The sequence below is a fragment of the Salmo salar genome, chromosome ssa09, assembly GCF_905237065.1.
Source record: "Salmo salar chromosome ssa09, Ssal_v3.1, whole genome shotgun sequence".
In the NCBI taxonomy this organism is placed as follows: domain Eukaryota; kingdom Metazoa; phylum Chordata; class Actinopteri; order Salmoniformes; family Salmonidae; genus Salmo; species Salmo salar.
The window spans coordinates 30,980,825-31,006,542 of NC_059450.1; positions in this window are offsets into that span (position 1 = coordinate 30,980,825).

Here is a 25,718-nt window from a genome sequence, read left to right on the forward strand (position 1 = left end):
AGTTAGTCACCTTAACTTTCTACAGTCCACCGCTACCTCTGACGCCGTCCCACAGCAGTAGGGTACAAGGGGTCCCTTAGTCGGATTCCCTGAGTAGAAGAGGTGGAGGCGGACCACTCTCCAATGTGACCCGCTCACTTAAATCTCTAATGAGCCCTGCAGACATTCAATGAATAATAATGTTCTTAAAGGTGCACTTTGCACTCTCTCCACCGTACCGATGGCCCTTTATACAGTATGCTGGTATATTTGCCGTGGCTCATGGCCTTTCATAGGATAGAGTAGAGAGGGTACATAGGGCACAGTGCTACACGTAATGCCCCCTCGTCCCTGGGATGATTCCATGGATTACATGACCAGGCTTTTCCCAGGACGCCCTCAGAGTAGGACCGCCGCTAAGGACCCCCTCACACTCAAATCCCAGTTCATTCCTATTGGCACTGGCAGATCAGGGCTTTGAGCAGGAAGCTCTCTGCTGAGCCCTGAACCTGAACAGGGTGCCTCATTAATATTACTGGTCTGACCTATAGCTAATGCTAGGAAGCATGAGACTGGGACGGGGGGTGGGGAACCAGTGGCGTCCTCATTAAGAACAACCTTCTCCACCCATATTTCCTCTCCACCTACAGTACCTCCTCTCCCCTCCTGCTCGTTCTCCGCCACCTCCACTCACCCCCTCCCTTCCATCTCCTCTCGCTCCACCTCCTCCATGTCCTCCCTCCCGCCGCCTTTTCCTCCAAAGTAAAATCTTGAGTGAATGAAGCAGAATCTGGTTCAAATTCAATTAAGAGACTCGAAAATGGGTCAAGTTCATGTTAATGAATTCCTAAATCATTAGTTGCCCAGCAGGGTGTGACTGAGGTAAGATAGAGAGGAGAGAGGCAGCAGGACCTCCAGGGGTCAATCCCAGACCCAGCGTCCCAGGGGAGCCTGTCCTACATTAATGTTTACAATTGAACACAGCCTCTGTCGTCACAGTGCCACACACACACCACACATCTGTAACACAGGGTCTGTGTGCAAGCTCCCAGTGCACTGACGTGTGTGTATTGTATGTGTGTGCATGTGTGTAGGGATGGGTATCTCTTGTTATTAGAAATAAATCATCTGGCAGAGGACCCCCTGCAGTACACGGATCCCACTTTGAGGACACCTGCACTAGTGGTTAAAATATGGCATCCAGTTCACCCTCTGTCAGAAGCAGTGTATGTAGAGTGTAGAGTTTCCTAGTGAAACAGAGGAGTTGAGAGTAGGTCTCGGGTCTGTCGTGTAGACAGTTGTTGCATCGGGTATGTTGCCATGCCGATAATGACAGGTATTTTCCCCATTGCGTTCTAATGCAGCTGACTGGGGAGTGGGACAAAAGCTGAGGAGGTTGACCTATATGTGTTCCATAATGCATGAGGAGCTTGAAAGAGATGGTATATGTTTGGCTGTCACAGTTCTGTCTCTCTCTCTCTTTGTCCCTCTCTCTCTCTGTATCTAATTCTCCCCCTCTCTCTAATTCCCTCTGTCTCTCTCAAATAGCCCCAGGACCTGCTAGCTAGAGGAACCCAGAACCTTGTTCCTGTTGGGAAGATGATAAACCTCCTCCACTGAGCAGAAATCTACTGATATTCGACCATTAATGCACAAGTAGGTACACATAGTGATGTCTAATCTGTTGGGTTTTTCCCTTTCCCCCCTGAAAGTTACTTCTTTTTTTAATCTGATGCAAATGGATTGTGTAAACAAGGGATTGTGTTTTGTTTTCCTCCCACCTCAGCCCAACTCAACACCATCCATAATGACAAAAGGGAACACAGGGGAAGGAGGGTGGAGAACGGGGGGAAGGATGGCTGAGGGGCAATCTTACAGATCGCATTCCCCCGCTTGCTATAGGAGCCGCCTCACTTTTTGATTAATATCCAATCATCCCCCCTTTGACAGATCTTGAATGTAAAGTACACCAACAGGCCAAGATTGATGGGAAGATAAGCGGAGGCTGGGGCAAGAGCCGAACAACAACAGCAGCCACAGTACTAATGGTCCCTCTTAGAGGAGCAGATCATATCAAGACAGAGCCTAGCGTACGGGGTATGCTAGCTTGGACACTAGGCTATTCATTCCTCACATTGAGTATTATCACAAACAAGGTAGCCACCAACCTGGATCTCCTCCCTTTGGAACACGGTTGATTAATTTATGCCAGCAGCTCAGTTTTCACCGTTTTCAATTTTGACAACTATATATATTTCTCAATAGAGTACTCTACTCTGGGGAAGTTTGTCTCAGTATACTCATTGATATACCATAGCTCCTTGAATGTGTCTCTTAGGGAGCAGTAACAATGTCAGAGGCACTTTTTAATAAAATGCTTTTTTTGGCCATTAATAAAGCTCACCATTATCTTCATCAGTTTCATAGTTCCAACCATCTCAGGGGCCATAGCTGCCATTAATCCCATTTATCAGATCACAAGACTGGAACACAGAACACAGAACAAGCCCATTACCAAGCCAACCATGACACAGACCCAAGAACCAAAACACATCCAGGATACATATCCAAATTCAAACCCAAAAACCTGAACTCCAGCCAGAACCAGATGCAGGACAGAAACAGAAACACCAGCCCAGAACTCCCAGCCTGGGGAGATGTTGAGTACGTCCCAAATGGTACCCTATTACATATATAGTGCACTGCTTTTGACCTGGGGTCCACAGAGCTCTGGTCAAAAGTAGTGCACTATACAGAGAAGAGGGTGCCATTTGGAACGCATCCTGTCTTCTTCCCTCCATGTCTTTCCCTGCCAAGTCCTACCAACAGTGGTCATATTAATCACACATACAGAACAGATAGGAAACTAATTACCCTATTGGAGTGAAAAATGACCCTGCCCACAATCTCTCAGCCATTCGCTAAAGATATGTTGTAAACATTTCCAAAGCAGAAAAATGGTGATTAAAGATATAAAATGTAATTAAGTTCCAATTAGCCTACAAATGGCACCCTATTTCCCTACTGCACTAGTTTTGACCAGAGTCTTATGGGCCCAGGTCAAATGTACAGTACTAAATAGGGAATAGGGTGCCATTTGGGATGAAACCATAATGTTGTTTACATTATGTGAATGCACAGTGCAGCAGAAGAACGCCAGTGGGCAGTTTCTCTTCTCTCTTTCCATCAAATCCACTGGATGCTTAGCATCTGTTCAATATCTCTCCTAGCATCTAACCTCCCTCGTTTTCCTTGTGTAGCACCAATATTTTAGGATGCGCTAGCTAGCCTATATCACTTCCCACATCACATGTATAGGCGGCGTGGTGAGAATTTCAGTTAGAAATGCCTTTTAAGTCGCTTAACAGACCATATGCTGATTCAGGTTCAGTATGCCTCTGGTAGGTCTGAGGGGAGCTGAACGTGGAGTAACAAAACAGCCTTCAAAAGATTGACAAGAGAGGGATAAAAGAGCCTTTGGGTGAAGGTCTCCAAGAGCATAACATCCCTCCATCCCCGCTCTTCTCACTTCATTCCTGGGATCCCAACACACTAGATTAACACTGACATATTACTCTGTTGAATAGAAATGGCATATACACACAAATTCCAGACAGGCCGCAATTTGCATTCACATTTGCCTCTCTATTTACCACTGTTTCTCTTTACAATTTCTCCTCATGGCTCCTAATAATTTAAATAAAACATATTTATTTTTGCATTTAAAGGGGCAGTCTGCAGTTGCTACATCAAGTTTTTGACTAATAAATCAATTTTAAGTACCCATTAATTCTTGAAGAATATAACTTATAAATGCCTCATTAGCTATAATGCTTATATCATGGAATGTCAGTCCTTGCATCTAGAACTCTGTCTATGAATTTGAAAGTGGTTACATTTCTCCAGCCCATCCCTCAGCTTTTTACCGAAACAGCGGCAGGGGAACGCTTTGTTATTGGTTCAACAGCTCATTGCCCCTTTAAGCCTCAGTCTTGGATATATTCCTCTTTTTTGACAGTATGCAGATCTCCTTTTCTTCCAGTATTCAAATGTTGATGTACGCACCTGTAACCGACACTGTTTGGTATAAAGGATAATTAAAGAGTGCAGACGGCCTTCTATAATTCCTAGAACGCTTCCAAAAGGCTAGGTGTGAGTAAGATGCTGTCAGGTGGATTTTATGTCAACAAGGAGGGAAAGTTTGGAGAGAAGAGAAGAAGACAAGCATACAATAAAAGAGAAAAGCTGGTATGTTGTCCGGTATTATCAACCTAAATTACCTACAGGAAGGCATGATAACAAGTTTACATGTGTAGCCTGGCGAAAGTAAACCCAGCACAGGACACATACTAATTTGAGGTTGTTTATTCTGTCGGAGCTTAAATTTAAAATAGGATAATGTAGAAGGGAAATCACCACAAGATGAAGTCACCATAAAGTAAAGTTCAGTCTAAATCACAATCAAGTTAAATAAATCTGTTAGTAAAGTGCATAAAAACAATCTGAGTACAATAAGTACAAAGTGAAATGCATAAACAGTAGTGGCTCTGCTCTGAACACACTGTCCACGTAATACCCTAACCCAACATGGAACAGTAGATCCTCATATCACCCATACAGCAGCTCATCAACTCCACACTAGTATTCAGCTGGAAAGAAGCTAACATCCTCATGTCAAACCATCTAAAGTAACGCTGGTCCCATGATGGATTTCAACAGCTCTCCAGTGTAATTGCTAGCTCTCACTCTTACACTCTGTGCATGCGCAATCCCATAACTGCTTCACACCTTATATGGATCTTTAAAGTGACAGTGTCATCTAGTGGATATAAATGAATACAGCTACGCGCACTTTTACCACCTGGCTACATTCTCCCCTGCTACAAAGTCAATGTCCTCGGTGACTTAACACAACTTCTCTTACAGCTTCTCTGAAGAATACAGTAGCCAGACTGGTTATAACCTGGGACAACACTTCAGGACTAAATGAAACTGCATTATTACAAGCTGATTTAGGAACGTTATATGGGTTAGTGTGTACCCCAGCGTTTGCTCTGGTACTTCTGCATGGAGCAAGAACAGGCACTTCAATATCTGGTTCATTCACAGAATCATCTGCATGAACTGGCTCAGAACCATCTTGTTCCTCTGTAACATCTTCATCTTCCTCTCTACCGGAAAAATAACTGTGACTATCAGCGTTAGGCACAGGTTCTGTGTTTTCCTCTCTAGTTACCTTAGGATCTGAGACTTCCTCTAACACTACAAACTCAGGAGTAGAAGGCTCTGGCAAAGACTTAACAGGAGGGGCGATGGGGGTTACTAGCACACTGTTCTTCACTAGCCGAGGAGCAGGGACAGGATGGTCACTCACACATGGCCTTAAATTAACCCTATGAAGCCTTTTTACAGGCCCAACCTCTAACGGCTCGACTGCATGTGTAGTACCCTGTACCTCGATCACTCTGTACATAGTAGGACCCCAAGCATCCTGAATCTTGTTTCTACCCTTAGGTCTGTGGCGTAAGTAAACCAGCTGGCCTACTGACAGTACACGTTGTCTTTGTGAAGTTCAACTCTCTCTGCTGCTTTTGTTCTGTGTACTCTCTTGCTCTTTCATGTGCCTTGTTCAAACGCTCCTGGTGAACAACCAACCAGTCATGTTTCTTGTCGAGCACCTGCTCTTGACCTAACAGAGCATCCACAGGAAGGTGTGGATGGACCCCGAAAAGCAGGTAGTACGGCGAGTACCCAGTGGTGGAATGGGGCGTCACATTGTAGGCATACACCAACTAAGGATAATCGCTCATGCCAACTCCGCTTCCTTAATGGAGGCAGTGTGCCCAGGAGATCATGGAGCATTCTATTAAACCTCTCGCACTTTCCCTCAGGGTGATGGGGGGGTCGTGCAGGTTTTCTTGACTCAATAAAGCTTCCACAACTCGGCGATGACTTCACTCTCAAAATGTCTCCCTCAGTCAGAGTGCAATCCCTTAGGTAGCCCATACTAAATGAACCATTCCTTGAGAAGGACCTTAGCTGTAGTGTCCACTTTCTGGTCACGAGTAGGGAACGCCTGAGTGAACTTAGTGAAAACATCCGTTACCACAAACACATTTTCACGACCATCAGACACAGGTTCAAGGATGGTGAAATCCACTACAACAACTTCAAAGGGCCGTGAAGCTAGGGTTTCATTGGTGCCTGTATTTTGGGCTGTGGCATCTTTATCAGAAAACATCTCTGGCATTTCTTCACCCACTGCTCAACATCTTCATACAGCCCAACCCAGAAACATCTCTGTCTAAGTAGGTTCTGTGTGCATTCTATCCTCTGGTGTCCCATCCGATCATGTACACTTTCAAGTACTGGTTCTTTCAAGCAAGCTGGCAATGGGAGCTGGTGACATTCACCTACGTAGGTGTCCTCAATCATACGGTACAACAACCTCTTTTACTCAATGCCACTGCTTCAGCATGGACATAACTGGCTAGTTAATCCTGACCTCTCCTTGTGTGTAGGTTTTTTTCTGTCTGTCCCAAAACTTCCTGAACCCGCTGAGTGTAGGGTCTATGTCCTGAAACTTGCGTAACTCATCTTTAGAGTAACCACCAGGAAGTGCTGGTGTGTTACCCTGAGACTCACTACTATCAGTAGCCATCCTGGCTTCTGAGGCACAAATCTGTCTGATCTAACAGCACTTGGCTCCTGTTGTCACTAAGTATGGTTCCAGAGCTGTCCCTTTTTGAATGACATTACAAATTGCCACACAATCGTCATACTCGGCATCATCATTACCAGGCGCAGGCTCGGGCTCCCCTGCAAACGGCTGCCTAGATAGGGCATCTGCAGCTGCATTGCAGCGTTCCGGGCGGTACCAACGTTAGCTAGCTAGATCTGCCTAACTTTAATTGTCCATAATCCAGTTATGGAATCTGTACAGTAGCTAGCTAGCTACCTATAGTGATGTCTGTATGAAGAACAATTTTGTTTTGCTAGTTTGTAGTTAAAACTGTCAATGCACGATTATCATCATAGGTCGGAGGCTCTGAGAGTTGGCATAGATTAGACAAGTGAACACTTTAGGGGTTGTTAGCTACATAAAAATAAAATGTCACTGAACCAATCGGGTCTGCTGTCTATTTTTCAGGCTAGAGACCATGTTGCGGAGCCTTCGGTGGGCAAGCGGTCATTTGATTGATGAAGAGATGGCCACCAATCTAATTACTGTTGTAGAGGAGTTCCTGCAAGAGTCAAAGGACATGCAACGGAAACCTTACCAAGATGGCAAGTTGTAACATTTGTATAATTTTTTGTACGGCATGTGTGGCAAAGCCTGAGATTGTATCATTTTACTTGTCCTGTATTGTTCCTGATTAATGTATCTTTTTGTGTTATTTTTGTATTTAGCTTATTACAGCTCTTCATGTCCTACTCACTGTTGTCAGACGCTCAGCTGGATGACAGGATCAAAGAGCTGATAGGGCAGATTGAAGAACTTGGTGCAGAGTCGAGGACACGTTTAAGAGGGTCCGTGTCGACCCCCAAGGAGCTGCAAGGAGAGCCATGCAGCAGCAGTGGCTACACCAGAGGCAGTATAGAGTTGCAGGCCCAAATTCTTTGTGGCACATCAATGGCAACCATAAACTAATCCGGTAAGTGCATATGCTTAGGCCTCCTGAACACTACACGTTTATACAATCTTAACATCGTTAAGAAAACGAATGATTTATCTGGTTCTATGGTCATGAAAGAATTGTGGCCCTATTCTTGGGTATACAGTCCCTTCAGAAAATATTTACACCTCTTGACTTTTTCCACATTTTGTTTTGATACAACCTGAATTTAAAATGGATTAAATTGAGACTTTGCCACTGGCCAACACACAATACCCCATAATGTCAAAGTGGAATTATGTTTTTTGAATTTTTTACTAATTCATTTAAAAATGAACAGCTGAAATGTCTTGAGTCAAAAAGTATTCAACCCTTTTGTTATGGCAAGCCAAAATACTAAGTTCAGGAGTACAATTTTGGAATGACTACCTCATCTCAAGGCACTGTTACTATAATAATGTTATCGATAATAAAAACAGAATGGCGTCACTATAAGAGAAAAACACGTTTTTGTAAAACAAATGTATCTTGTTTTTTAGGTGGAGGATTGTGACCCATGGTGCTGTGGATGGTTACAGCAGACTTGTTGTGTTTCTGAAGGCCTCTGACAACAGCAGGAGTGCCACAGTCATGGAGTCATTCGAAGCAGCCATCACCAGCTACGGAGTACCATCCCGGGTGAGATGTGACCGGGGTGGTGAAAACAACCGTATCTGTGCCTTCATGGAGCAGTTCAGGGGTGATGAGAGGAGCACTCACAACCAGAGGATAGAGCAGCTGTGGGGGGACGTCTGGCATGGAGTCTCCAACATTTACCATGACGTTTTCACCTTCTTGGAGACGGAGCAGATCATCGACATCAACAATGAGGTGCACCTGTGGGCACTGCACTTTGTGTTCCTGACACGGATGAATAGAAATCTTGCTGTGTTTGCCAGTCAGTTGAACCACCATGGGCTGAGGACTGAAAATGTCAGTCAGCTCTGCAATTGTTCGTCTCAGGTTCCCCGGCAACGCAGAGGGACAATCTGACAGCAGAAAGGGATTTGTTCGCCCCAGCTTCAAGCACCATCACCTCTCAAGCCACCACCTCAGCTCCTCCAACCACCACCACCACCTCAGCTCCTCTAACCAACACCACCTCAGCTCCTCCAACCAACACCACCTCAGCTCCTCCAACCACCACCTCAGCTCCTCCAACCAACACCACCTCAGCTCCTCTAACCACCACCACCTCAGCTCCTCCAACCAACACCACCTCAGCTCCTCTAACCACCACCACCTCAGCTCCTCCAACCAACACCACCTCAGCTCCTCTAACCACCACCACCTCAGCTCCTCCAACCAACACCACCTCAGCTCCTCTAACCAACACCACCTCAGCTCCTCCAACCACCACCTCAGCTCCTCCAACCACCACCACCTCAGCTCCTCCAACCACCACCTCAGCTCCTCCAACCAACACCTCAGCTCCTCTAACCAACACCACCTCAGCTCCTCCAACCAACACCATCTCAGCTCCTCTAACCAACACCACCTCAGCTCCTCCAACCAACACCACCTCAGCTCCTCCAACCAACACCACCTCAGCTCCTCTAACCAACACCACCTCAGCTCCTCCAACCACCACCTCAGCTCCTCCAACCACCACCTCAGCTCCTCCAACCACCACCACCACCTCAGCTCCTCCAACCACCACCTCAGCTTCTCCAACCACCACCACCTCAGCTCCTCCAACCACCACCTCAGCTCCTCCAACCACCACCTCAGCTCCTCCAACCACCACCTCAGCTCCTCCAACCACCACCACCTCAGCTCCTCCAACCACCACCTCAGCTTCTCCAACCACCACCACCTCAGCTCCAACCAACTACACCTCAGCTTCTCCAACCAACACCACCTCAGCTTCTCCAACAACCACCACCTCAGCTCCTCTAAGCACCACCACCTCAGCTCCTCCAACCACCACTACCTCAGCTCCAACAACCACCACTACCTCAGCTTCAACCAACTCCACCTCAGCTCCTCCAACCAGCACCACCTCAATTTCTCCAACCACCACCTCAGCTCCTCCAACCACCACCTCAGCTCCTCCAACCATCACCACCTCAGCTCCAATCAACTCCACCTTAGCTTCTCCAACCACCACCACCTCAGCTTCTCCAACCAACACCACCTCAGCTCCTCCAACCAACACCACCACCTTCTCCAACCAACACCACCTCAGCTCCTCCAACAACCACCACCTCAGCTCCTCCAACCAACACCACCTCAGCTCCTCCAACCACCACCTCAGCTCCACCAACCAACACCACTTCAGCTCCTCTAACTGCAGCTCTTTATTGGTCGGAAGGAGTGATTGTGCCACAAATCCAGTTCACCATCAGCAACATACAGATGGAACTGTTGCGGACAATAAATCCATTGGAAGGCCCCAGAGGCAGCCTGGTAGTTAACATTCTACAGAGAGTTATGGCAGTTATATCTTCAGCTCCACTCGTTCCTACTCCAACCTGACTTACTACACCCCTGATACTCCCCTACTGGGGTGAGAAATTGGTTGCTATATCTTCAGCACCACTCATTCCTTTGAATCAGTTCATTTTTATAATACTATTTGAAATGTTAAGGACTCATATTTTTCAGTCCTTGAATCAGTTCACCAATAATGACTCCCAGTGACACACACACACACAAACATGCATGCACGCGCACACACACATGCATGCATGTGCACAAACACACACACAAGCACAAACATGCACATGCACGTACACACACACACACACACACACACACACACACACACACACACACACACACACACACACACACACAATGGAGGTGACCACTTGGGTCCAGTTAGCCCTGCCCTGGCTTGAGGCTGCCACCACAGGTATTATATTAATTCAGGAGCTGGAGGGCTGTGTGTGAAGAAGCTCGAACCCACCGTTCCACAGCCACCAAGGTCAGACACACATTTAACTACCTAGCCTTTAAAAAGGGAGTGCTTTTTCTGCTGCCTGTATGTTTTCACATCGTCACCAGGGCTCAAAATAAATCAAAATTGTTGGTAGCACTGGTGCTTACAACTTTAAAAAAGTTAGGAGCACCACATAACATTTAAGAGCACCACAAAATAAGATTTTTAAATTGATTGAGATACAGTCTTTATTGGCCTATATAAATTCTAGATGTGCCCTAGAAACGAATATATAACCCTGCATCGACATTTGTTTACAGTTTTTTACAATCACTTTGGCACTAATTTAAGAACCTTGATGTCATTTTTCAAAACTCTAGACACAAAACTCACAACCGATAATGAAAATGCACATTTTTCAAAACTCTAGACACATAACTCACAACTGATAATGAAAATGCACATTTTTCAAAACTCTAACACTTTTTCCAATTGCTTGGATACAATACACATAAAGCTAATGTCACGCTCTGACCTAGGAGAGCTGTGTTTTCTCTGTTTAGCTAGGCCCGGGTGTGATAGGTGGGTGGGCATTCTATGTTCGGTTTTCTATGTTTTGGCCGGGTATGGTTTCCAATCAGAGGCAGGTGTCTATTGTTGTCTCTGATTGGAAGCCATACTTAGGCAGCCTGTTTTTACTTTGTGTTTTGTGGGTAGTTATTTTCCGTTTAGTTGTAAAGTACCTGACGGAACTGTCTGCTGTCATTTTTTGGTTTAATTTGTAAGTGTTCATTTTTCTTTCATTAAACTCAAGATGAACATATTCCACGATGCACCTTGGTCTACTCATTTTGACGCCTGTGACAGCTAAGATCGTTTGTTCATTAAACTAAAATCACCTGTTCAAAATAACACAACTTAATATTATATTATTATTACCATTTCAAAATGCAATTCACACATTACATCTGAGATGACTGTCTATTCATTTCATTACAATGATCTAACTATCAATTGATACAACTGCTCAAAATGATAAGTAACTGTTGCATTAGTCTTAATGCATAGTTTTATGGAAACTGACAAACAATATTCCATGTTTAGATCATGAAAGGTTCAGGATAACGAGATCCATTGACACCAATTACCGTGGAACATGAACCAATTGGATGACATTATCATTCTTTATCAGACACTTCTATGGTCCCATGTATCACTTTTCCAGACCATGTTTTCAGATTTGACATTACTGTACACTCACCGACCACTTTATTAGGTACACCTATCTAGTACTGGGTAGGACCCCCTTTTGCCTCCCACAACAGCCTGAATTATTCACGGTGTTGAACGTTAAGAGATGCCCTTCTGCACATTTGTGTCCTTTCTGTTAGCTTGAATGGACATTCTACTCTGACCTCTCTCATTAACACGGTGTTTTTGCCTTCAGAACTGCCGCTCACTGAATGTGTTTTGTTTATTGCACCATTCTCTGTAAACTCTAGAGACTGTAGTGCATAAAAATCCCAGGAGGGCAGCTGTTTCTGAAATGCTGGAATCACCACATGTGCCACCAACAATCATACCACGATCAAAGTTGCTTAGATTACGCATCTGTTGCAGGCAGCCACATGATTTGCTGTTCGAAGGAGCAGGCTATTTGCGTTAACACGCAGGTGTACCTAATAAAGTGGACGGTGATTGTATGTATGCAGGCCCTTGTAATTGCTTTTCCAACACTGCCAACTCGTTACTGATTATTGATTTCACATTGTGGTATGAGTATATAGTGAAATGAGTGGTATCTACCAACAACAACATAGCGATAACATGGAGCCAGCAGGTGATCCAGGTCACAATAGAGGTCAAGCAGTGGGAAGAGGATGATGAGGAAGACGTGGTGGTCAAAGGAATGGCAGGTGACAAGCACCCCTTCTGAGAGGTGGTTGTGGGCCTCGTTTGAGAAGTGTGGGGGAACGTGGTAGAGGACAAGGCCACGGACCAAGACAGCGGCAGCAACAGCAAAGAGTGTCCAATGAAATCCGAGCAACAGTTGTAGACCATGTCGTAAATCATGACAATGACTGAGGCAGCTCCAATGATTCAACCAAACCTCAGAAGATCAACCGTGGCCTCAATCATCAGAACTTTCCGCAATGAGAACTGGTAAGTCTTCAGCATGCTCTAAACATTAGGCTACTCTCAATTGTCAAATGACTGTATACTGCATGCCAATGTGTACCCCAGAGTAGGTGATGTGACTAAATGTGTTCTTACTATCATTTTCCCTGCAGAATTGAGACTAGGCCAAATAGGGGAGGCAGAGGCAAAATTCTGACTGTGGTCAATCTGGTTTGGGCAAGAAATCATATTCGCCTTACAGAAATTTGGCAGCACATCTTGGACAATGACGACATGTTCAACAATGTGGAAGACATAAGTTTGCTGACTATTGCACGCATGCTGAAAAGGCACCAGGTGTCTTTTTAAAACAGCTATACCGTGTGCCTTTTGAAAGAAATGCAGACAGAGTGAAGCAACTGAGGACTGAGTATGTTCAGGTATGTTCAGTTTCAAGATGCATGTTGTGAAAAATTCCCCCAAAATTCAACATCATTGTAATCAGTTATTCTCTTTCCAAAATGTATTTTTAGAGGGTGATGGAGCTGGATGCTGACGAAAACTATCACAAATTCCTCTTTTTGGATGAGGCAGGCTTCAACCTGACCAAGACAAGGAGGAGAGGTCAGAATTTCATTGGCAAGCTGGCAACCATCAAAGTACCTAGACAACGTGGGGCAAACATCACCATTTGTGTGGCTATATCGGAAGCTGGTGTGGTGGGAGTTCTCCTTGTAACCTTCCTTGATTAGCTAAATCAGGTCTGTAGAGCTGATGGCATGACCTATGTCATTGTGTGGGATAATGTCAGGTTCCACCATGCTCAAATGTTGCAAGCATGGTTTCAGGCCAATCCACAATTTACCACCCTGTACTTACCCCCATACTCTCCTTTCCTTAACCCAATTGAGGAATTTTTCTCCATATGGAGGTGGATGGTACATGATAGATGCCCTCACGAACAAGCCACCCTTCTCCAGGCCATGGATGACGCATGCAATGACATCACGGCAGACCAGTGTCAGGCCTGGATTTGTCATGCCCAGAGATTCTTCCCAAGATGTTTGGCTAATGAAAACATCCATTGTGATGTGGATGAGAACCTATGGCCAAATGCACAAGACAGGGTTGATGGAAAAACAGTAATCCATGCTTTGTTTTGCTTTTTACAGTAAGCCAAGTGAGGAACACTGCAGTTGACGTTTTACTGTAGGTTTTCTTTTCTTTTTTGTAGCTAATTATTTTTGCTTTGATTCAAAGAAACCCATGTTGTGATTTTATTGTATTTCATCAATACATTTCAGATTTTGTTCACTGATTCCACTGTGTCTGTAGTATTCCCTCTACTAGTCCTTTTTTAAAATTTTATTTTTATTTTATTTCACCTTTTATTTAACCAGGTAGGCCAGTTAAGAACAAGTTCTCATTTACAACTGCGACCTTGCAAAGATAAAGCAAAGCAGTGCGACAAAAACAACAGAGTTACACATAAACAAACATATAGTCAATAACACAATAGAAAAAATCTATGTACAGTGTGCAAATGTAGGGAGGTAAGGCAATAAATAGGCCATGGAGGAAAATAATTACAATTTAGCAATAACACTGGAGTGATATATGTGCAGATGATGATGTGCAAGCAGAGATAGAGCAAGAGGATAAGTAACAATATGGGGATGAGGTAGTTGGGTGTGCTATTTACAGATTGGCTGTGTAATGGTACAGTGATCAGTAAGCTGCTCTGACAGCTGATGTTTAAAGTTAGAGAGGGAGATATAAGGCTTCAGTGATTTAATTTTTTAAAATTCGTTCCAGTCATTGGCAGCAGAGAACTGGAAGGAAAGGCAGCCAAAGGAAGTGCTGGCTTTGGGGGTGACCAGTGAAATATACCTGCTGGAGCGTGTGCTATGGGTGGATGTTGCTATGGTGACCAGTGAGCTGAGATAAGGCAGGGCTTTTCCTAGCATAGACTTATATATGACCTGGAGCCAGTGGTTTTGGTGACGAATATGTAGTGAGGGCCAATGAGAGCATACAGGTCGCAGTGGTGGGTAGTATATGGGGCTTTGGTGACAAAACGGATGGCACTGTGATAGACTGCATCTAGTTTGCTAAGTAGAGTGTTGGAAACTATTTTGTAAATGACATCGCTGAAGTCGAGGATCGGTAGGATAGTCAGTTTTACGAGGGTATGTTTGGCAGCATGAGTGAAGGATGCTTTGTTGCGAAATAGGAAGCCGATTCTAGATTTAATTTTGGATTGGATATGCTTAATGTGAGTCTGGAAGGAGAGTTTACAGTCTAACCAGACACCTAGGTATTTGTAGTTGTCCACATATTCTAAGTCAGAACCGTCCAGAGTAGTGATGCTAGTCGGGCGGGAGGGTGCGGGAAGCAATCGGCTGAAGAGCATGCACTTAGTTTTACTTGCATTTAAAAGCAGTTGGAGGCCTCGGAAGGAGTGTTGTATGGCATTGAAACTTATTTGGAGGTTTGTTAGCACAGTGTCCAAAGAAGGGCCAGATATATACAGAATGGTGTAGTCTGCGTAGAGGTGGATCAGAGAATCACCAGCAGTAAGAGCAACATCATTGATACAGAGAATACAGAGAAAAGAGTCAGCCCGAGAATTGAAACTTGTGGCACCCCCATAGAGACTGCCAGAGGTCCAGACAACAGGCCCTCCGATTTGACACACTGAACTTATCTGAGAAGTAGTTGGTGAAGCAGGCGAGGTAGTCATTTGAGAAGGCAAGGCTATTGAGTCTGCTGATAAGAATGTGGTAATTGACAGAGTTGAAAGCCTTGGCCAGGTTGATGAAGACGACTGCACAGTACTGTCTTGTATCGATGGCGGTTATGATATCGTTTAGGACCTTGAGCATGGCTGAGGTGCACCCATGACCAGCTCGGAAACCAGATTGCATAGTGGAGAAGGTACGGTGGGATTCGAAATGGTCGGTGATCTGTTTGTTAACTTGGCATTTGAAGATTTTAGAAAGGCAGGGCAGGATGGATATAGGTCTATAACAGTTTGGGTCAGTAGTGTCTCCCCTTTGAAGAGGGGCATGACCGCGGCAGTTTTCCAATCTTTGGGAATTTCAGACGATACGAAAGAGAGGTTGAATAGGCTAGTAATAGGGGTTGCAACAATTTCAGTGGATAATTTTAGAAAGAGAGGGTCCAGATTGTCTAGCCCAGCTGATTTGTAGGTATCCAGATGTTGCAGCTCTTTCAGAACATCAGCTGTCTGGATTTGGGTGAAAGAGAAGCCGGGGGGAGGGCTTGGGCATGTTCATGATGCTACAGGGGGTGCTGAGATGTTGGCCGGGGTAGGGGTAGCCAGGTGGAAAGCATGGCCAGCCGTAGAAAAATGCTTATTGAAATGATCGATTATCGTAGATTTGTCAGTGGTGACAATGTTTCCTATCCTCAGTGCAGTGATGTATTTACGTGTAGTACCATAATGAAACATGTATCACATATTTTGTACAATATTTAATGATTGTACGAAACCCTACACAGTGAAACTATCGGTATCTTGTGGGTGGGTGATCTAAATTCATGTTCCTATGGTATTTCCTGATAAATGAGTTACATGAACCAATGATTCTGCAAGTGCAAGGTTTCTTTAAAGATATGAATGCACAATGCAATGTTTTGAGCATTGGACGGCCTGTGTGATGACCATTTTGAGTTTTGTGTCTAGAGTTTTGAAAAATGACCACAAGGCCCTGAAATTAGTGCCAAAGTGATTGTAAAAAATAGTATTATAAATGGTAATCAAAAGAGAACCATCGGGCTCTCCCAGAAGCTTGGCTGGTGCGTAAAACCCGCAATACAGAAAAAAAAAGGGGTGTAATGGGTTCACACTCAAAAATATGTTGCATAAGGCTTACTTCATTATTCAATGTTTTAAATTTTTTCACACTGAGGAAGGCTGTTAAGCCGAAACATCTCATTTATATGTGGCCCTGATGCAGTAAAGCAATTTAAAACATGGAATAATGAAGTAAGCTTTATGCAACATATTTTTGAGTGTGAACCCATTACACCTTTTTGTTTATTATAAATGCTAAAATGTTAATTCAAACACCTGTCTTTGAAATTACAAAGTAATTTGTTACATATTAGGTTTCTACATTGTGCAAAATGCACTGTTTCCTATTGAGTTGCATTACATTGACATTCTGAGTGACGACATGAAAATCTGTCATTCATTCATTGCTATTGCCGCGTTCCAGACAACTCAGAACTCAGAAACATGGAAATGTGTTGTAGAAAGATGAGATCGAAGTTTCCCACTTGGAAAGTATCAGAATGAACCAACAGGAAGCTCTACGTTCTACCAAAAACGTATACACATTTTTAATTAGAGGTTCAGAGTTTCCGAGTTGTCATTCATCTGTGAAGAAACTACTGTATCTCTTGACAATTATTTCTGTGCCACCAAATGTTTGGATATACTGGTAAAATGTCCATGTTGTTAGCTAGCTAGCTAATGAGGTAACTTGACTCACCAGTGTAGGGTCCTCAGAGGAGAAAGGGGAGGACCATCCTCCTCAGTGATCTTCAGAAAAATAAATATACATTAAAAAGTTTATACTATACTAAATATATACACATGTTTTCCACCCAATCAAAGGGTCAGAGAATTAATCTAGTACTGAAAGCATAAGCTACAGCTATCTAGCACTGTAGTGCATAAAATGTGGTGAGTATTTGACTCAAAGAGAGAGAAAGAAAATAGTTGAACAATTTTCAACAAATGAATTTCTTCAAAAATGAAAGACATGCAAGAGAGAGAGAGAGAGAGATTTTATTTTTTTACTTTCACTTATTTAGCTAGTGATTGCAACTTGCTAGTTTAGCCTACACAAACATCCGGCTCAAACAGAGAGGGATGCTATGTTCTCTAGATGGCTATAGCTATCCAACACTGAAACTCTTCCAAGTCAAGGTAAGCTTTTGGTTTTATTAATTTATTGCCACCGGGGCCCACCGGTGTAACAGCTAAACTGCTTGCTAACTGTACACTGTACTGCATTACTGTAGTAGGATTACTAATGCATTAGTTCTAGTAGCTATGTTGACTTGACATTAGCTAATATGGTGACAACGATGTACTGCAGGCTGTGTGTAGCGGTTAGGGGTTATGATATGAAGGTTTGGTTTGGAATGTTTTTTTCACCTGGTCACAGACGGATGATGTGTTGTACACTGAAGTCTACAAGCGAAGGGAAAAGGTGAGAGGACAGAGCGCTTAGATGCGAGAAGGAATTATCCAACGATCAAAGGGATCATGCTGTATATATATGTGGCTGCTATGAAATCAAATCAAATCACATTTTATTAGTCACATGCGCCGAATACAACAAATGTAGACCTTACAGTGAAATGCTTACTTACAAGCCCCTAACCAACAATGCAGTTTAAAAAATACAAATAAGAATAAGAAATAAAAGTAACACATTGAACTGTGTTTGCACGTGATCAGGGGTGTCTTCATTCCACCAATTCTGTTGAAAAAAAAAATATTAAATGGAAGCTAACGGAACGGAAAGGGGATAAATCAAATCAAATCAGTTAATTTGTCACGTGCGCCGAATACAACAGGTGTAGACCTTACAGTGAAATGCTTACTTACAGGCTCTAACCAATAGTGCAAAAAAGGTATAAGGTGAACAATCGGTAGGTAAAGAAATAAAAACAACAATAAAAAGACAGGCTATATACAGTAGCAAGGCTATAAAAGAAGCAAGGCTACATATAGACACCGGTTAGTCAGGCTGATTGAAGTAGTATGTACATGTAGATATGGTTAAAGTGACTATGCATATATGATGAACAGAGAGTAGCAGTAGTGTAAAAGAGGGGTTGGCGGGTGGTGGGTGGTGGGTGGACACAATGCGGATAGCCCGGTTAGCCAATGTGCGGGAGCACTGGTTGGTCGGCCCAATTGAGGTAGTATGTACGTGAATGTATAGTTATAGTGACTATGCATACTGTATATGATAAACAGAGAGTAGCAGCAGCGTAAAAAGAGGGGTTGGGGGGGGTAGCCATTTGATTACCTGTTCAGGAGTCTTATGGCTTGGGGGTAAAAACTGTTGAGAAGCCATTTGGTCCTAGACTTGATACTCCGGTACCACTTGCCATGCAGTAATAGAGAGAACAGTCTATGACTGGGGTGGCTGGGGTATTTGACAATTTTTAGGGCCTTCCTCTAGCACCGCCTGGTGTAGAGGTCCTGGATGGCAGGCAGCTTAGCCCCAGTGATGTACTGCGCCATACGCACGACCCTTTGTAGTGCCTTGCGGTCAGAGGCTGAGCAATTTCCGTACCAGGCAGTGATGCAACCAGTCAGGATGCTCTCAATGTTGCAGCTGTAGAACCTTTTGAGGATCTCAGGACCCATGCCAAATCTTTTTAGTTTCCTGAGGGGAAATAGGCTTTGTCGTGCCCTCTTCACAACTGTCTTGGTGTGTTTGGGCCATTCTAGTTTGTTGTTGATGTGGACACCAAGGAACTTGAAGCTTTCAACCTGCTCCACTACAGCCCCGTCGATGAGAATGGCGGCGTGCTCGGTCCTCCTTTTCCTGTAGTCCACAATTATCTCCTTGGTCTTGGTTACGTTGAGGGAAAGGTTGTTATTCTGGCACCACCCGGCCAGGTCTCTGACCTCCTCCCTATAGGCTGTCTCGTCATTGTCGGTGATCAGGCCTACCACTGTTGTGTCGTCTGCAAACTTAATGATGGTATTGGAGACGTGCCTGGCCATGGAGTCGTGGGTGAACAGGGAGTACAGGAGGGGACTGAGCACGCACCCCTGGGGAGCTCCAGTGTTGAGGATCAGCGTGGCAGATGTGTTGCTACCTACCCTCACCACCTGGGGGCGGCCCGTCAGGAAGTCCAGGATCCAGTTGCAGAGGGAGGTGTTTAGTCCCAGGATCCTTAGCTTAGTGATGAGCTATGAGGGTACTATGGTGTTGAACGCTGAGCTGTAGTCAATGAATAGCATTCTCACATAAGTGTTCCTTTTGTCCAGGTGGGAAAGGACAGTGTGGAGTGCAATAGCGATTGCATCATCTGTGGATCTGTTTGGGCGGTATGCAAATTGGAGTGGGTTTCTGGGATAATGGTGTTGATGTGAGCCATTACCAACCTTTCAAAGCACTTCATGGCTACGGACGTGGGTGCTACGGGTCTGTAGTCATTTAGGCAGGTTGCCTTTCTGTTCTTGGGCACAGGGACTATGGTGGTCTGCTTGAAACATGTTGGTATTACAGACTCAATCAGGGACATGTTGAAAATGTCAGTGAAGACACCTGCCAGTTGGTCAGCACATGCCCGGAGCACACGTCCTGGTAATCCATCTGGCCCCTCAGCCTTGTGTATGTTGACCTGTTTAAAGGTCTTACTCACGTCGGCTACGGAGAGCGTGATCACACAGTCATCCGGAACAGCTGATGCTCTCATGCATGCCTCAGTGTTGCTTGCCTCGAAGCGAGCATAGAAGTGATTTAGCTCGTCTGGTAGGCTTGTGTCACTGGGCAGCTCGCGGCTGTTATTCCCTTTGTAATCTGTAGTGGTTTGCAAGCCCTGCCACATAAGACGAGCGTCGGAGCCGGTGTAGTATGATTCAATCTTAGCCCTGTATTGACGCTTTACCTGTTTGATGGTTCGTCGCAGGGCATAGCGGGATTTCTTGTAAGCTTCCGGGTTAGAGTCCCACACCTTGAAAGCGGCAGCTCTACCCTTTAGCTCATTGCGAATGTTGCCTGTAATCCATGGCTTCTGGTTGGGGTATGTACGTACAGTCACTGTGGGGACAACGTCCTCGATGCACTTATTGATAAAGCCAGTGACTGATGTGGTGTACTCCTCAATGCCATCGAAAGAATCCCGGAACATGTTCCAGTCTGTGATAGCATAACAGTCCTGTAGTTTAGCATCTGCTTCATCTGAACACTTTTTTATAGACTGAGTCACTGGTGCTTCCTGCTTTAATTTTTGCTTGTAAGCAGGAATCAGGAGGATAGAGCTGTGGTCGGATTTACCAAATGGAGGGCGAGGGAGAGCGTTTCTGTGTGTGGAGTACAGGTGAGCTAGAATTTTTTTCCCTCTGGTTGTACATTTAACATGTTGATGGAAATTTAGTAGAACTGATTTAAGTTTCCCTGCATTAAAGTCTCCAGCCACTAGGAGCGCCGCCTCTGGGTGAGTGGTTTTCTGTTTGCTTATTTCCTTATACAGCTGTCTGAGTGCGGTCTTAGTGCCAGCATCTGTCTGTGTTGGTAAATAAACAGCCATGAAAAGTATAGCTGGAAAATCTCTAGGCAAGTAGTGTGGCCTACAATTTATCACAATATACTCTACTTCAGGCGAGCAAAATCTAGAGACTTCCTTAGATTTCGTGCACCAGCTGTTGTTAACAAATATGCTGTTCTATCTTGCCGATTCAGTGTATATCCCGCTAGCTGAATATCCATGTCATCATTCAGCCACGATTCTGTGAAACATAGGATATTACAGTTTTTGATGTCCCGTTGGTAGGATATTCGTGATCGTACCTCGTCTAGTTTATTGTCCAATGATTGCACATTGGTGAGTAGTATTGACGGTAATGGCAGCTTTCCCACTCTCCATTTCTGGGTCCTGACCAGGCATCCGGCTCTTTGTCCTCTGTACCTGCGCCGCCTCCTCTTGCAAATAACGGGGATGATGGCCCTGTCAGGTGTTTGGAGAATGTCTTGTGCGTCTTGCTTGTTGAAGAAAAAAATCTTTGTATAATCCGAGGTGAGTGATCGCTGTCCTGATATCCAGAAGCTCTTTTTTGCCGTAAGATACGGTCTCAGAAACATTATGTACAAAATAAGTTACAAATAACGCGAAAAAAACACATAATAGCACAATTGGTTGGGCGCCCGTAAAACTGCTGCCATTTCTTCCGGTGCTAAATTTGACCAATAGAAACTCTTGTTTGCAACCGTTGGACTAATGATTACACCCTAGATCAGCTAGATGCAGGCAAGATTGAGCAAGGCGTTATTGAATGTGTCAATGTCTGTCACCTTGGTCACTCAAATTTCTCTTCACCTGAGCACTGTTGTGATGGTTATAGGGAAAATGTTCGTATCATGTAGTAGCCTAAACCAATCGATGCTACATTGAGCTGGGTGAATGGAATATGAATGACAGTCATCCAATATGCTGTAATAGAAATAAGGCCATGCAAAAAAAAACTATTGTCCTCCCTCATCTTAACTTCATCGGGGTAGGGGGCAGTATTTTCACGTCCGGATGAAAAGCGTGCCCAGAGTAAACTCCCTGCTACTCAGGCCCAAAAGCTAGAATAGAAAACACTCTGAAGTTTCTAAAACTGTTTGAATGATGTCTGTGAGTATAACAGAACTCATATGGCAGGCAAAAACCAACCTGACACAAAATCCAACCAGGAAGTGTGGAAATCTGAGGTTTGTAGTTTTTCAAGTGATTGCCTATCCAATATACAGTGTCTATGGGGTCATATTGCACTTCCTAAGGCTTCCACTAGATGTCAACAGTCTTTACAACCTTGTTTCAGGCTTCTACTGTGAATGGGAAGCGAATAAGAGCTGTTTGTCTCATGTGTCTGGCAGTAGGCCATTATTTTTGTCACGCTCGCAGCCATGAGCACGAGCTCAGTTCTCTTTCCTTTATGAAGACAAAGGAATTGTCCGGTTGGAATATTTTTGAAGATTTATGATAAAAACATCCTAAAGATTGATTCTACACTTCGTTTGACATGTTTCTACAAACTGTAATATAACTTTTTTTACTTTTCGTCTGGACTTTAGTGAGTGCGCCTTCTGCATTTGGAATAGTGAACCTAACGCGCAAACAAATGGAGGTATTTGGACATAAAGTTAACCTCTATGGGCTAGGTAACAGCCACTTGCAGCCTGTGGCGCGATTTTCAAAACCTTAAAAATCCTATTACTTCAATTTCTCAAACATATGACTATTTTACAGCTATTTAAAGACAAGACTCTCGTTAATCTAACCACACTGTCCGATTTCAAAAAGGCTTTACAACGAAAGCAAAACATTAGATTATGTCAGCAGAGTACCAAGCCAGAATTAATCAGACACCCATTTTTCAAGCCAGCATATAATGTCACCAAAACCCAGAAGACAGCTAAATGCAGCACTCACCTTTGATGATCTTCATCAGATGACAACCCTAGGACATTATGTTATACAATACATGCATGTTTTGTTCAATCAAGTTCATATTTATATCAAAAAACAGCTTTTACATTAGCATGTGACGTTCAGAACTAGCATACCCCCCGCAAACTTCCAGGGAATTCGCTAACATTTTACTAAATTACTCACGATAAACGTTCACAAAAAGCATAACAATTATTTTAAGAATTATAGATACAGACCACCTCTATGCACTCGATATGTCCGATTTTAAAATAGCTTTTTGGTGAAAGCACATTTTGCAATATTCTAAGTACATAGCCCAGGCATCACGGGCTCGCTATTTAGACACCTGGCAAGTTTAGCACTCACCATAATCATATTTACTATTATAAAAGTTTGATTACCTTTTGTTGTCTTCGTCAGAATGCACACCCAGGACTGCTACTTCAATAACAAATGTTGGTTTGGTCCAAAATAATCCATCGTTATATCCGAATAGCGGCGTTTTGTTCGTGCGTTCCTGACACTATCCGAAATGGTAAAGAAGTGTCGCGCGCATGGCGCATTTCGTGACAATAAAATTCTAAATATTCCATTACCGTACTTCGAAGCATGTCAACCGCTGTTTAAAATCAATTTTTACGCCATTTTTCTCGTAGAAAAGCGATAATATTCCGACAGGGAATCTCCTTTTCGGCAAACAGAGGAAAAAAATCACAAAGGCGGGGGCGGTCGGGTCACGCGCATAAGCCCAGAGTCCCTTGATCGGCCACTTGAGAAAGGCGATAATGTGTTTCAGCCTGGGGCTGGAATGACGACATTCTGTTTTTTCCCGGGCTCTGAGAGCCTATGGAAGACGTGGGAAGTGTCACGTTAGAGCAGAGATCCTTAGTAAAAGATAGAGATGGAAAAGAAGTTCAAGAAATGGTCAGACAGGCCACTTCCTGTAAAGGAATCTCTCAGGTTTTGAACTGCCATTTGAGTTCTGTTATACTCACAGACACCATTCAAACAGTTTTAGAAACTTTAGGGTGTTTTCTATCCATATGTAATAAGTATATGCATATTCTAGTTACTGGGTAGGAGTGGTAACCAGATTAAATCGGGTATGTTTTTTATCCAGCCGTGTCAATACTGCCCCCTAGCCCTAACAGGATAACTTTATCGAAACAAAACTAACATTTATTGTGGAACTGGGATTCCTGGGAGTGCATTCCGATGAAGATCGTCAAAGGTAAGTGAATATTTATAATGCTATTTCTGACTTCTGTTGACTCCACAACATGGCGGGTATCTGTATGGCTTGTTTTGGTGACTGAGCGCTGTACTCAGATTATTGAAAAGTGTGCTTTCGCCGTAAAGCTTTTTTGAAATCTGACACAGCGGTTGCATTAAGGAGAAGTTTATCTTTAATTCTATGCATAACAGTTGTATATTTTATCAACGTTTATGATGAGTATTTCTGTAAATTGATGTGCTCATTCACAGGAAGTTTTGGAGGCAAAACATTTCTGAGCATTACACGCCAATGTAAAATGGGGTTTTTGGATATAAATATTTACTTTATCGAACAAAACATACATGTATTGTGTAACATGAAGTCCTATGAGTGCCATCTGATGAAGATCATCAAAGGTTAGTGATTCATTTTAGCTGTATTTCTGGTTTTTGTGACGCCTCTCCTTGCTTGGAAAATGGCTGTGTGGTTTTTCTTGTCTTGGTGCTGTCCTAACATAATCTAATGGTATGCTTTCGCTGTAAAGCCTTTTTGAAATCGGACACTGTGGTTGGATTAACGAAAAGTTTATCTTTAAAATGGTGTATAATACCTGTATGTGTGAGAAATTTGAATTATGAGATTGTTGTTTTGAATTTGGCGCTCTGCTATTTCACTGGCTGTTGGCGAGTGGGACGCTAGCGTCCCACACACCCCAGAGAGGTTAAACGGAACCGACCACCACCGTGACTGACCAAGGGGATGAAGGCCCGCAAGTAGTTTTAGAATGGCCTACAACATGGTTTATGAATGTAAAATGTGGCCTGCCAATGGAGATGCATCCAGCTGCAGCGCCATTGCGCAACAGAAGGAAGAAAAAACATAGCGCAGGTAATATGGGTCACAACTTTTGAACAGTTTGGGCTGTATAGTAATGATGCAAGCACCAAGGTCACGAATCTGCTCGCTTTTTTCTCTAGGGCACTCGGAAATAGCAGTACAGTGAAGCCTAATCATTACAAAAATTATTATCTGGCAGATTTTCTTCTAAGCACACTGGTGCTCCTAAATAAAAATTCCAAGTTGCACAGCTAAATATTTAGGAGCATGTGCAACCAAAATGTTCGCACCTTAGAGCCGTGATCGTCGCACATCTATTAAAGTTAGCATAGCCATGAAAGGAGAACTTTACATGTGTATCATAGTTTTAAATAATATTTATACTAAACAGAAATTGATATTAGTAGTGCTTCCTCTATGTTGATATACAAGAGCTTATCAACACAGAAGAGAGAATAGACATTTGTGTCTGACATGCTAGTCGTGTTCAATGCAGATCATTTGCCACCAGTCCAGGAACTTGGAGAGTGTAGTGGGGTAATATTTGATATATATGCATATTATGTACACCTCACATGCGACCCATAATAAGACTAGCTATGCAATTAGTCTATTGAAATGTTGGATTCACATACAAGGCATAAAGCTTAAGTTACAAAGCATTTAACAAGAATTACCATGCAATACTCTAGGCATGATCAGAGAGGGAGAGAGAGAGAGAGAGAGAGAGAGAGAGAGAGAGAGAGAGAGAGAGAGAGAGAGAGAGAGAGAGAGAGAGAGAGAGAGAGAGAGAGAGAGAGAGAGAGAGAGAGAGAGAGAGAGAGAGAGAGAG